Source organism: Opisthocomus hoazin, chromosome 19 (genome assembly GCF_030867145.1).
Source record: "Opisthocomus hoazin isolate bOpiHoa1 chromosome 19, bOpiHoa1.hap1, whole genome shotgun sequence".
Lineage (NCBI taxonomy): Eukaryota > Metazoa > Chordata > Aves > Opisthocomiformes > Opisthocomidae > Opisthocomus > Opisthocomus hoazin.
In genome coordinates, this window is record NC_134432.1 from 6,702,119 (window position 1) to 6,716,442 (window position 14,324).

Below are 14,324 nucleotides of genomic sequence, written 5' to 3' on the forward strand. Positions count from 1 at the left end.
CAAACGGGCGATGTCCTGCGGGTTTATCCGCCAGGGTCTCACGGCGGCTGCCAACTGTGGCCAAACCCATGGGACGTGTGTGCGGGGTGAGCGCCACTCCCCTCCCCTGCCGGGGTACCAGTTTGTCCCACTCAGGCACCGCGTGACACCCACCCAGCGGTCAGTCCCACCAAACCTCCCGCCGTCACGGTGCTCCCTGGGCCGGGCGCAGCAGGGTTGCGCCTGCGGGTCCAGCTCACCCATCCTCTCCCCCGGGCTTGGGATGCTGCAAAAACGCATCCAGGCACCGGCTTTGGGTTGGCACAGGGCTCAGACCCGCGGCTTCTCGCTGGGCACCTTGTCCCAGGGCTTGGACCAGCAGGGCTGGGTCAGCCACCGCCTCGGGGACGGGTTTTTCCGAGGAAACGCAGCGTTTCTGCACAGAGCTCCTCTCTCCCCGCGGCGCACGGAGCGGGGTGAGGTGGGCAGCAGCCCCTTGGCAGGGGACTTGAACTGGGCAGTGAGTTCAAATCGCAGCCCCCAGCACAGAGCCCTGCGTCCCCAGGCTCCCACGCCGAGGGCGCAGCCAAACCCCGACCCCCCCCCCCGGGCTGAGCCCCGGTGCCGGGCTCCCCGCACGGCCCGCGGCCACCCCGCTCTGCAGCTCTGCTCTCTGCAGAAACCCCGTCCAAGAAATCTAGGAACTCCCAAGACTTGTGCTTTTCTCAGATTGTTTTTTTCCACTTTTCTATTTTTGTTCCAATAAAACAAAAATATTGGATGGTTTGGTGGCGTAAGCACATTCTTCTGGCATTTCTGCGTGTCCCTGGCCGCGCGTTGTTGCCCGCCAGCCGCATTACGTAGGTGCTGTTGTTCCAAGAGAAACCAAAGCAAGAATTTGAACTTTCAAGTGCTTCCTGCCATTGTCTTTCGCTTTTGTTTGTGCTGCTGACTCCAAACCAGATGGATCGGGCTCCCCTCCGGCCGTGGGGGCGAGGGGAAGTCAACACAGCCCGGCCAGCTCTGACAGCTTTGTCTTCTCTTCTGTTGCCCTTCATCCGTCAAGCCCGGCCATCGGAGCTGAATCGACCAACGCATATGGATGGGGGGCGGGGGGGGGGGAAGGAGGTGGGATTTTATTTGAATTTCAGGGAGCTTAACGCAGTAAGTAATGAATGAGAAAGAAAGACGGGGAGCGGGCGAGCGAGAGGGGACGGGCTGTAATCAAAATTCAGTACATTTTAAATAGATGCTTTGTTGGGCATTTGTATGACTATGATAATGCCGCAGCCTGCGGATCCGAATAGGAGTTACCTTTTTTTTCAAAAAAAAAATCACAATCGACTACTGTTCGGTGCCGGGGAGGAGCCGGCGGCTCGGTCTGCCCGGCCAGGCTGGCCCCTTTTCCAGCCTTTGTATTTTGCCCCTTCTCAATGCTCTCTGGGCTCCATCCCTGCCGTCAGGGCGAGCCCCTCAGCGTGGGTGGGTGCGAGGGGGTGGCAGGGTGGCCAGGCAGGCTGCGGTCGGCGGCACCAGAGGTCCAGAGCGTGTCGTGGAGGTCGGCACGGCTCATGGTTTCAACCCATTCTGCTGCTGACCCAAAGTTGCTGTGGTGTTTGGTGCTGGGACTCGGTGTGAAGGTCCCGGCCCCCAGGACCCTTCCCCATGCTGGTGCTGGAGCTGGCCACCCTGTTCCTGCAGCAGGGAGCCGTTTTGGAGATCTTCTTGGGGTGCACATGACCTTCATGCCCTGCTGCAAGGTGGTTGTGGGGGGTTCAGTGCCAAGCCCCCATGCCCCCGAAGTGGCTGCCACTCTGCAGACCGCCATGCTCAGGGGACTGTGTCACCCCAGGGGTGCTCCCAGGGACCGCAGGCGGCAGCGAGGTCCCAGGGAACGACATAGCTCCATCGTCTCTTCCCAGAACCTCTTCAGCTGCCATGTCCCAGTGCCACCCCGAACACCCATCTCTTGGGGTGCCCAGCACAGGCTTCCCAAGGAGAGGTGCCCACCTCTGGGTCTCACGCTGGTGGGACGCAGCACTGGGGATGCAATGCAATTTTTGGCTTCTTCATGTCAGCAGGTTTCTCTTCCTGCCACTAAAGAACCGGCCGAGCAGGGCAACGTCCTGATACGGCTAGTTTGGAGAAGGACTGCGGACGGGGCTTGGGTCTTGAGGAAGGCTGCTTGGATGAAGGGTAGAGGGGGGGCTGGGGAGGGTTGGGGTATCGTGGAGGACATGGAGGGATGGCAGGGTGGGCTGGGGAGGATGCAGGAACAGAGGCATGGCTGGGGCTGGAGAGAGGGATGGGTAGAAGAAGGGACAGAGGCAAAGCTGGACTGCTGGATGGAGGACAGGCCAAGGGGTGGCTGGGGACAACTGTTTAACTGGAAACTCCTCGTCCAGCCTGAACCCCCCCAGCGTGCTGTGACTGGGAGCAGTTTCTGAGGGCAGCCCCCTCAGCAGCACCCTCACGAGGTGGCAGACCTTGGGCCGGCCGGATATGTCCTCCTGCTGCTTTTTAGGAAGGGGGTCCCCAGCAGATGCCTCCCCTCTTCCCCCGCGTGGTCTGGGCAGCAGCCCTGGCAGCCTGGGGGGGCACGGAAACCCAGCCGGGGGCATGGGCTGGTGGCTTCCCACTGACACATCCACAGAATCACAGAGTGTTCGGGGTTGGCAGGGCCCTCTGGGGGTCACCCAGACCAACCCCCTGCCCAAGCAGGGTCACCCAGAGCAGGCTGCACAGCACCGCGTCCAGGCGGGGCTGGAATATCTCCAGAGAAGGAGACTCCACAGCCTCCCTGGGCAGCCTGGGCCAGGGCTCCGTCACCCTCAGAGGGAAGAAGTTCTTCCTCGTGTTCAGTTGGAGCTTCCTCTGCTTCAGTTTGTGCCCATTGCCCCTTGTCCTGTCGCTGGGCACCACTGCAAAGAGTCTGGCCCCATCCTCCTGACCCCCACCCTGCAGATATTTCGAGGCATTTCTGAAGTCCCCTCTCAGCCTTCTCTTCTCCAGGCTGAACAAGCCCAGCTCCCTCAGCCTCTCCTCGTAGGAGAGATGCTCCAGTCCCCTCCTCATCCTCGTAGCCCTGTGCTGGACTCTCTCCAGTAGCTCCTCATCTTTCTTGCACTGGGGAGCCCAGCACTGGACACAGCACTGCAGATGGGGCCTCACCAGAGCAGAGCAGAGGGGGAGGAGAACCTCCCTCGACCTGCTGCCCACACTCCTCCTCATGCGCCCCAGGCTTTCTTGGCAGCCATCCTCCTCATCTCTGCTAAGCCTCTGCGACGCGTTGGTGGGGCGGTGCGAGGCTGAGCCTTCGCACAGGACCTGAGCCGCACCCCAGGACTGATGGTTGGAGGCCTGAAACACGAGGGCACAGCGAGCAGGCTCCTGGCTCCCGATGCATCACACAACCAAGGAGAGCCCCTGCCTGGAAATGGCATCTCTGCAGCCTCCGCTCACCCCTGGGAGGGCGTTGCAACCTCGTTTCTTGTTTTCTCCTGCTGAAAAAAACACTTCTCCCCTAAGCCTGGTCAACAGCAATGTTATTACACGCGATGCAGCTGCACAGATGGACTCCGAATGTGCCCAGCCCTCTCCCAGGTCTTCTGCCCAGGACCAGAGCTCTGCCTGCGCACCCTGCTCGCTCGGGGAGCTCTCGCTGGGACGTCTCAGCACAGTTGTCCCTCTGAGAGCAGGGGCAGGAGCAGTGTGGCGGCTCCCTGGACACCTGATTTCCTTTAATGATGCCTAAAGCACTCAATCATCCAGTGGCTGGAGGGCTCTGCTGGGGAGTGAGCGGGTGGAGGAACCGGGGGCACTGGTTGCATGCTCGCAGCGTGCCCCGGGGGGCTTCTCCTGCGGCCCCATCCCATGCCCAGCCTGCCCCACGGAGGGGAGTTGGGTGCTGCAGCAGCCCAGCATCTTTGGGACCTGCCAGCTGCTGGGACACTTGCTGGGATCTCTCTGTGGATGCTTCAGTTCGGAGGTCACAGCTGGGGGACCCCAAGCCTGGCTGCAGGGGGCTGGGACACCCTGAATCCATGCAGAAAGAGGGGTGCAGGGTGGCCCGAGGCAGCAGGGCAGGGGGTGCAGGGGGTGCAGGCTCAGCACCCCCCCACCGCCCTGCACGTCCCCGTGAGCAAGGGGGGCACGGGGCAGCGCTGGCCTCACTCCGCAGTGCCAGGATCGGGCCCTCGTCCCCCGGCACAGCGCCCAGCCGGGGCACCCGTCCCCGGCGGGTCCTCGCATTTCACCCTGCTCACATTCACAGCTACGGTGACGACTCCGAGCCGCCCCCCGTCCCCTTTTCCACTCACGACTCCCCCTCATTCAAAGCCCCTGGCCTTTTAAGCTATTTTTTTTCCCCTCCTATTCATTTCCCGGACGCCTCGGTCCTTTTCTCCTGCCCAGCCCCTCTCCCGGAGCAGCTGCTATGCTAATAAGCGTGAGGCAGAAAAGGGAGCGAGCCTTTGCAGGGGCTGGGGAGGAGAGAAAGACCCCAGAGCCCTCCAAATGCTAAATAAATCCGAGGCTGGAGCAGCATCCCCGAACAAAGAGACCCGGCCTCCCCCCTCCCTTCCCCTCTTCCCAATTCCACCACCTTTTCACATTCAAATCCATTAAACAGCGAGCAGAAAGACCCCGAGTATTCATAGCGTTGCATTAAAGAGAAAACCTCGTGGTCCCTCTCCATCCCCGCCGGGCTGGGAAACGCCAGGCTCCGGCCCCCCGGCATGGCGGAAGAGGGGCGCAAGCCCCCGGCCACCGCGCGGGGACAGGGGTTGCCTTTCGCCTGTGTCTCGGCTTTCTTCCCCGCCCGGGACCCTTGGGCTCCTCCATCGGGATGAGCTCCTGGTTTCCGCAGGCAGCGTGGGCAGCTGGATGGGAACCGCACGGGATGGGAGAGTCTGGGGGTGCAGGGAGGGGGGGACGCCCCGTGTCTCCTGCCCGTTGGCGGTGCTGGGGGGTGTCATGGCAGTGACGGGGCAATGGGGACACCCAGCTCTTCGGGTGGCGAAGATCTCCCATAGACAATCCCAAAGGACAGGGCTCCTGGTCTGGGCAAAGGGTGAGAAGGGAGAGGGCCCTGCAGGGGCAGGCTCAGCTGAGGGCCACTGCGACGTGCCCACCAGCCCCGTATGCCAAAATTAATTATTCCCTACCCATTTTGCCTATTTTACCCTAGAGTCAGGGTAGCTTTCTGGTGCAAAGACCTCAGACCTCATTCCCTGAGTGAGAGGACGCAGCGGTGGGGGTGAATGTGTAGATGGGCTCCATGTCAAGGGTTGAGGCTGGTGGTGGGTGGTGGGATGCCTGAAGGGGTGTGACACGTCTCTGGAGGAGGCATAGATGGGCATTTTCTTGTTCTGCCTTCTGGGATGGAAATGGAGACGCACCTCCAGGAAGGATTTCGTGCTCTTCTCTGGTACCAATTTCTGCTGGAGTCACAGGACTCCAGGAAATGGGGCTTTTAATATCAAATATTGAAAACGTTTTAAAATCACAGATTTTAGCACGTGAGGATTGAAGCTGTCTGAGTGATGCCAGCTGGGCCATGGAGACTGTGATGGTCACATGCGGTGCTCAACTGGGACCCTGCCTGCGCAGGTTGGTCAGCAGGGTGGGATTCAGCTCTGACCCTGGGGTGTCCATCCGAGGTGGTGTCTGGGCTCCTTCGCAGCCTGTGGGATCAGGGGAGGGATGGCAGCACTTACACCTAAGCTCCTTCTGCTGCTCCAGGTGTCCTCACACGTCCTACCTGGCCTCTGCTCCATGTTCTGGAGGCCACACCATCTCCGAGACTTGCACAGATGTCCTGGGCACCCTGGGGCATCTCAGCTGGCACAAGGTGGATATCTTCTGGTGCCTGAATCCTGCCCTCTATCAACACAATCATGAGTCTGGAAAGTGATCGAGGCTGCCCTGACAGGCCACATCCACGTGCTTGGCCATCTCCCGCCTGGGGCTCCTGCAGCCATGTTCACATGGTCACCAGGGCTCCATCCTGACCATTGCAGGTGCTGCACAGCTTTGAGGTGCATGAGGGACCAGGCGAGCAAGAGATCTAGATCAGAAGATGGGGAGAGGTGGGACAACCCTCAGGAAACCTAAAATGACATTAACCACTGCATGGGACACAGGAGGTCAGACCACTGTCCCTGGAGTGCAGGGCCCCAAAGCTGTGTGCGGAGTGCCCTGAGGTGTGTCCCTGCGCGAGAACCTGGGCTCCCCGGGGTGCTCCTAGAAGCATGGGATCCCTGGGCTGCCTTGCCAGCTGATGCCTCGGGGCTTTAGGACTTTGCTGTCCCACCCCGTCCTCACTCTCCACTGCAGACCACCACCTTCCCAGCCTGGAAACCTCTTGCTCACTTCGGGGCCCTGCTGGGCTCCACCAGGGACGTGTTCCCTCAGAAAACAGAGCACTCTGGGGTCAGCGGGGACCTGGAGAGGTTTCCGAGAACAATATCCCCCTGTCCTGTGAAGGAAACCAGCTCCAACCAGAAGTCCCAGCCTCAGATTCCCAGTTCACAGACAAGGGGGGTGTTCCCATCCCCTCCGTGGGGAACTCGTGTGTGCAAACACTAAGGACCAGCCCAACACCCTAACGATGTGGAGGGGGCTGTGCAGCTCCAGCTTTGGTGGGCTGGCTGTGCCTTGGCAAGGGGGGTGGCCCTGGGCAGAGACAGCGGGCACCGATCCCGCGCTGCCCTGACCAGGTGACTCGCTTCTACCTGCTCCTCAGGTGAGACAAGACATGGAGGGTCGACCTGGTGCGGAGGGATCAAGAGGCGTGGAAAGACCCCGATGCTGCCGACAGCCCAGTCCTGCTCCTGGGTGACTCCCCACGTGTGCCCTCGTGGTTTTGGTCAGCGATAGGTGGCCGTTGCCCCCCATTGCCCTTGGGGTCCCCTCATCCCCAGTGTGACCCTGAGCCTGTGCTCGACCATCTCGCTCTGCTCCAGCCCCTCCCAAGCGCCAGCCCCAGCAGCAAAATCCACCCTGCCCCAGACCTGCCCTCGGAGGAGCCGGAAGACCAGAGGGTGGCAAGTCCTTCACCACGCACACGCTGGTGGTATGGGGTAAACAGGGTCAGGGGGAGGGGTGAATGCAAGCCACCGTGCCCCATCTGCACCCCAAACTGCACGGCTGCAGGAGGTGCTGAGCAGGGCAGTGAACACCCGTGGATCTTTGGGGTGGTCTTCTGTGAGGGTACGTGGCTGATGAGCGGTGGGGCACCACCGTCTCTGATGCTAAGGCTGCGGCTGGAAGTGCCCCAGGCCTTCTCCAGGCGTGCAAGCCCAGGTCTAACCCTGCTGCTGGCTCCAGCCTTCCTCTGAGCGCCGAGCAGTGGTGCCTGCCTCAAGCTCCAGCCCTGCAGGATGAGGCCCATAGCTCTGCTGGGGTGATGGCTGTGAACGTCCTCGAGACCTGAATTGCTCCGCATCGCTCCCAGGCTGGTCCGAGGGATGTCCCAGCTGCCTCCTCATCCTCACGGGGCTGAGCCAAGCGACCCGCAAGCACCCTAGTGCTGTCATCCCCCAGGGTGGCTGCACCCCGACAGGCTGCAGCGTGGTGGGACCATCCCGGGAAGGTCTACCTGCAGCGGCAGGTGGGACAGGGGTCCGGGGCGTCCCTCGGCCGGGCCGGCCGGGGAGAAAGGTCCCTGCTTAGCGATGCAGGAATGCGGGTCGGGCTGAATGTGGCGGAGGCGGGTCTGATCTGGTGCCCCACTAAGCCCCCATTCTTTCCCAGCCGGTGCATCTTGTATTCAGGCTGCCTGCTCCTAAGCAGAGCGTCTTTAATCCTTCCCTTGTCTCCTCCGTTCCCTTTCAGGCCTTTGGCCAATGGGAAGGGGATGAGCAGCTCTCTCCAGGAAGGAAATTAAAAGCGGGGAGGAGGGTGGGGAGGAGGAGAGCGCGGGGAGGGGGACTTGGAAGGGGAGACAATCCTGGAGTGGAGATGCCAGTCATCGGGGTCTCAATAGCCCCATTCACCCTGCCCAGCCACACAGAAAATCAGGGTCACCAGGATCCATGCCCTGCCTGGAGACAACTGTTGCTTTATTCTTTTTAATTGCTGGAAAACGCAGAAAAGTTCACTTGTGTGTGTGGCTCGCTCTGGTGGGGGCTGCGTCGGGGGGCTCGGGCGGCGGAGGGGTGGCAGGGACGGGGCGAGGCCGACGCGCAGCGAGAGGGGACACAAAAAGCAGCCGCGCGTGAGGGTGGAGGCTGCGACCCGGCGCGGCGGAGGAGCCATCTGTACGGCCGGGCAGCCGGAGCAGCGGGCGGCTCGGGGACGGGGAGCTGCACCAGGATGGGGACGTGGTGGCATCGCCCCCCGGGCACACGTGGGAAGGGTCCCCTGGGGTTTTGGGGTGGAGGGGGCAGCCCCAGGGACAGCAGCGGGGCAGGGGAAGGACCTGTGCAGACAGACACGTGTGGGCGGGTGGGCAGGCGTCCCCACGTCCCCGTGCATGGAGATGCCCGGGCTGGTGCTTCTGGCTGGAGACGCAGTGACCGGGCAGCTCAGAGCACGGGCACCCAGCGGCACATTGCCATCCCGACCCCAGGATGCCAACACACGTCCCAGATGGACACACAGCCATGTCATCTCCACCCTGAGACCCTCCTCCAAGTGCCACCACAGTCAGGTGGATGATTCCACCCAAGGTGGAGCTCCTGTCCCATCCTGTCCCATCCCGTCGTGTCCCGTCCAGCCCTGCGTCCCCCCCAGGGATGTCCCAGGGGTACATGTGCCACCTCGGGGCTCTGTCCCAGCAACCCTCGTGCTCTACCAGCCCCTCAACCTCCTGACCCAGTTAGTGATGTGGCTGAGCACCAGCCTTGAGACACAGGCCACCACGGGCCATGTGCCCCCGATCGGCAGCGCAGCGGGTCTGCCCGGCAGGGCCATGGCTGCCACCCAGCTCTGATAGGTGGTGGGTGCCAAGGGACGCTCTGGGAGCAGGATAAAAGAGCCTGGGTCACCGGTGGAGCCAGTCCCAGCACATCTCTGCTCACCCTCCCCCAGGCCTTCTGTGAGCCTGGGGTGATTTCTGCCCCAGATTTGGGTTGCATTTCCCTCCCCGGGCCAGCCTTTGCCCCCCTTTCCTCTGCCCTTTGCCGAACGCTCAACTTTTCTTTCTGAAGATCAGCAGAGATGCGCTGGCCGTGCTGGTCGTCCTGCCTGCTCTCATCCCGCAGCTCGTCCTCAGCCCGCAATGTGCTCCTGAGCACTCCTGACCCGCGGGACGCAAGGCAGCGTCCTCTGAGGTGTCCGTGATACTTGTGCCCCCTTGCAAGTCCTCACCTCACCCACCCTGTGCCGCCATCCCTGCCTACCCTCCTGGCTGGCATGCGGCTGGCAAGCCCAGAGCGAGTAGCTGGCACACCAGCCAGCCTCTGAAGCATAGGAGATGCCTGCTGAGCGTGGCCCAAGCCTCCAGCAGGTCTCCTGACCAGCCCCACAAGTCTTGTGGCGTGTTCACCTTCAGTGTGAGGCCCAGAGACTCCACTCAGCCACAGCTGGGATGAGGGACCTCAAAAACCTCGGGGTAGGAGCAGAGCCCCTGAGCTAAGGAGCACCCACTGGGCAGGGAGGAAGAGGAGGAGGAGGAATTTGTAGATCACAGAAATGAAACCCACGGCAGAGCGTGTGCATCCCATGCTGTCCCCGGGCAGAGGGGCTATTGGACACATCACCCCCCCTGAAACCCAGCCGGTGTGCTGCAGCCTCAGCTCCCTTCCTGGCAGATGTGATCTTAAAGCCGTAACTGCAGCTATTTTAAAACCATAACTTAACCAGCCCTGGCTGAATGCAAACAGAGACCTCCCCCAGGTCTGGGGGGTCACAGTCTGCCACAGCCTGGGCAGACTCGGATGGGAGCGTAACCACAGTGGGGGGACAACCCGGGCCCTGGATGTTCAGGGCGTTCGGAGAAGGACACGCAGCAGAAGGGAAGGGTGCTGAGCCCTGACGCTGCCCGATGGCTGGCCCGGGAGCCAGCACAGAACGGCGAATGCTTTCACCCCAGTGCTGGGAGCACAAGGGGAGATGGAAAGCTTGGCAGCACACGATGGCACCGTGCCCTCGGGCAAAGAGACCTGGGGGAAGGAGGGTAACCACCAAGGTGCGGTGATGGCCTGGCCACCAGCTGTGCAGGAGTGACAGAGGAGGGGCACGGTTAGGAGGGGGATTGCGTGGCATGAAAGAGTGTGGGAAAAAGTGCGGGAGGAAATCTTTGCAGGTGAAAATCCCAGGCTCTTCTAATAAAAATGTAACATTCAGATTTCACGTGATGAGAACAGTCAGTCATCTGGAAATGCTAAGTGAGACTAGAGAACGTGCAAAGTCAGATGGTGGAGGTGGGAGATCCCCCCTGCCCCACACAGAGTAGCCTTGCCAAGACGAGATGCAGAGATAGGATTTGTGGGTGCAGCAGCTGAAGCCTCTTGGAGCGGTGAGATCTATAACCCACAAGCAAAGATGCTCTTCCGGGCTGGATCTTGAGTGCTTGGGAGCGGGTTGAAGAGGTACTGGGGCAGCCGCTCCGTACTGAAAATCGCAGCTCTGCTAGGTTCAACAGTGCAGTGGGACTGAGAGCGCCAGGTATAGCCCGTAACAAGCTCAGGAAAGAGAACTATGTAGAAATGGAGCATACTACTAAAAATACCCCAACTCCCAAACTCCTAAACATAACCTGAAGGGTGTTAAATACAGCGTGAGAAGCCTGGGTAAAACAGGCCACAATGATGACACAAAGCTGGGAGGAGTGGTGGATACACCAGCAGGCTGTGCTGCCATCCAGCGAGACCTGGACAGGCTGGAGAGTTGGGCACAGAGCAACCTCATGAGGTTCAACAAGGGCAAGGGCAGGGTCCTGCACCGGGGGAGGAACAACCCCAGGAACCAGTACAGGCTGGGACGGACCTGCTGGAGAGCAGCTCTGCGGGGAGGGACTGGGAGTGCTGGGGGACGACAGCGTGACCATGAGCCAGCAGCGTGCCCTGGGTGCCAAGAAGGCCAATGGGATCCTGGGGTGCATGAGGAGGAGTGTGGGCAGCAGGGCGAGGGAGGTTCTCCTCCCCCTCTGCTCTGCCCTGGGGAGGCCCCATCTGCAGTGCTGTGTCCAGTGCTGGGCTCCCCAGTTCAAGAAAGATGAGGAGCTACTGGAGAGAGTCCAGCGCAGGGCTGCGAGGATGAGGAGGGGACTGGAGCATCTCTCCTACGAGGAGAGGCTGAGGGAGCTGGGCTTGTTCAGCCTGGAGAAGAGAAGGCTGAGAGGGGACTTCAGAAATGCCTCGAAATATCTGCAGGGTGGGGGTCAGGAGGACGGGGCCAGACTCTTTCCAGTGGTGCCCAGCGACAGGACAAGGGGCAATGGGCACAAACTGAAGCAGAGGAAGCTCCAGCTGAACCCGAGGAAGAACTTCTTCCCTCTGAGGGTGACGGAGCCCTGGCCCAGGCTGCCCAGGGAGGCTGTGGATTCTCCTTCTCTGGAGATATTCCAGCCCCGCCTGGACGCGGTGCTGTGCAGCCTGCTCTGGGTGACCCTGCTTCGGCAGGGGGTTGGCTGGGGGATCCCCAGAGGGCCCTGCCAACCCCGACCATTCTGTGTCAGGCCCATATGAGGAAATAGCATCTCATCTCCTTCTTCCGCTCTCGGACACTGAGTCCTGGTGGCCCTCACCTCTGCAGGGATCTGCCTGATGTGCCACCAGGCACCAGGCCAGGATATGGGCCCTTGGGGTGCCGTTCTTGGGGTGCTGCTTGCAGGGCCTTGTGGTCCCCCAGGTTCTGCCATGCCTCCTGCCCATGTGCCAGCCCCATGGCTGCACTCACGTGGCTGGGGCAACGTGAGAATTATGCAGGAATTTTCTGGTGGTTTCTCCCTGCCTTTGGTTTCTGTCCAAACTGGTCTGACACCAAAGCATTTTTTAAGCCTCCTGCAAACCGGCCGCTGCTTGCGTCCCACAGCTCCCGTGGCACTGCTGCTGCCCCGTGTCCCTGCCGGGGCCATCCATCCTCAGGGACGTCCCTCCTGGAGCTCCCGGGGCTGCCTGTCCCAGCCGCCGCTCCCCGGGGCTGCCACGTGTGGGACCCCGGCAGCCCCCTCCCCGGAGAGCCAAGCCCTGCAGAGGCTCCGTCGCAGCCCTGCGCGTCCTGGGGGGTTTCTCCATCCCCATCCCTGTGCAGGCAGCCGTTCGGTGATCCTGGCACAACCGCAGCCTCCGGAATGGGGTCAGAGAGTGTGTTTTCGGAAGAGAAGCAGGGGATGGGGAGGCTGCACCTCTTCCCTGGCCTTTCTCAGCACAGGCAACACGCACGAGCTGCGTTTGCAGCCAGTACAGCTGCTCCCCAGCTCTCCTGGCAAGGACGGAGCCCACGCGGCCATGGCCACAGCCACGTGCTGTGTGCGGGTACAGCAGAGGAGAGGACCGGGCTGGATGTGGCCCAGGCCTGCCCCTTCCCCAGCTGCCATCCTTTAGAAGGGAACTGCTCCCTCCGCTCACCGCCAGCACCAGCACCCGGAGCAGAGGAGCCGAGCAGCAGCGATGGAAGGACGACCGACACCAAGGTCACACACCCTCCTCCCTCCCCTGCCAGGTCCCATCACCGGGCACAAGCGCTCCCAGTAAAGCAGACTGGTCCCCAGCAAGGATGTGCAGGAGCGTGTCCTGTCTTGTTCACACCTGGGTCTGTCGCTGTTTGGGCACATTTGCCCCCACGGGGCGTTTCTGTGCCATGGGAAGGCCTGTTCCTGCCCGGGCAGTGCACGGGCAGCCGGTCCTGCCTCACTGACCACTGCCTGTTCCTTGCCAGCTGTCCCAGGACAGCACCGGGCTCCGGCCCCGCTGCCAGCAGTCAGCAGCCATTCCTGCTGTGCAGAGCTCCCAGGGCTGCGTCCCGCTGCCCAGTGCTGCCAGTCTCCAATGCCCATTGCTGCCAGTCCTTGCTGCTCACTGCTGCCCGGTCCCGCTGCCCACTGCTGCCTGTTCCCAATGCCGAGTGCTGCCAGTCTCCAATGCCTGCTGCTGTCAGTCCTTGCTGCCCACTGCTGCCCGATCCTGTTCCTGCTGCCCACTGCTCTCAGTCCTTGCTGCCCACTGCTGCTGGTCCCCCTGCCCACTGCTGCCCGTCCCCGCTGCCCCCCGCTGCCGGTCCCGCCGCCGTCGCTGCCCGGGGCGCTGCCGCGGGAGCAGGCCCGGCCCGGGGGCACGGCGCGGTCCCCCCCCCAGGAGCCCCGCGCCTGCCCCGTTCCTTGCCGCCGGCTGCCCCCTAGCGCTGGCGGGCGGGGGCGGCGGGGCCCGGCGGGGGGCGGGGCCCGGCGGGGGGGGCGGGGCCCGGCGGGGGGGGCGGGGCCCGGCGGGGGGGCGGGGCCCGGGGCAGTGCCGAGTTCCCGCAGCGCCGGGCGCGGGGTCCGCAGCCCGGGGTGGGGGTGGGCTCCTCCGCAGGGAGCAGCACGAGGCGGGGTGCTGGGCTGGGCGCGCTGAAGGGGTCTCGGGCGCGCTGAAGGGGTCTCCGCCCCGCACCCGACCTTCCCGCGTGCCGCCCAGGTCACCCCGGCGTGGCACGAGGCCGCGGGGTGAGGGGACGCTGGGGCTGCCCCTGCCCGGACCGCGCTGGGCGGGCAGCGCCCACGACGCCGGGGCAAAGGGTCCGCCGGGGGCCAAAGTCCGGCTGGGCCTGGCGAGCGTGCTGCGGGCGCTGGCCTTCGCCGCCAACCTGGGCCGGGGGCCGCCCCGCGAGGGGTCCCGACCCCTGCGCTGCTGGCCGCTTCCCCGGGCTGTTTGGTTTCAGTTAATGATCCCGCGAAGGCAAACAGCGGTGGGAAGGTCGGCCCTTGGCCGTGGGGTGGGTGACATGGGGTAGGTGACACCCAGCCGGCTCCCGGCCATTGGCTGCCGGCTAGGGACCCCCAGGGAAGGGGGTGCAGAAGGGGAGCGGGCTCTGCTCCCGACAGACAGTGGATGGGATTAGGGAGCCTGGGGTGACCGTCGGGACCCCCCCAGGTCCTCTGCTCTCTGCAGGGTCGGGCTGGTCTGCGGGGGCTGGGGGCACCATCGGGGCCCTCCGCAAGAAGATGACTCCCGAGGTAGCGTAAAGGAGAGGGGCAGGTCGTGTCCCCGTGTCTGGGCCAAGCGGTGGGGCAGGAACCGGGTGAGGGTGAGGCACTCAGCCTGGGGTCGCGGGAGGATGCTCGTCTCCCCTCCTGCGCCCCACGCCAGCTCTCTGCAGATCCCCGCCACCGCTGAGCCCTGGGGCCACACCAGCTGCCCCCCGCCCCCCCGGCAGCCCCCCCTCCCCGCTGGCTGCGGTCTGAAGGTCACGCTGCTGCGCAG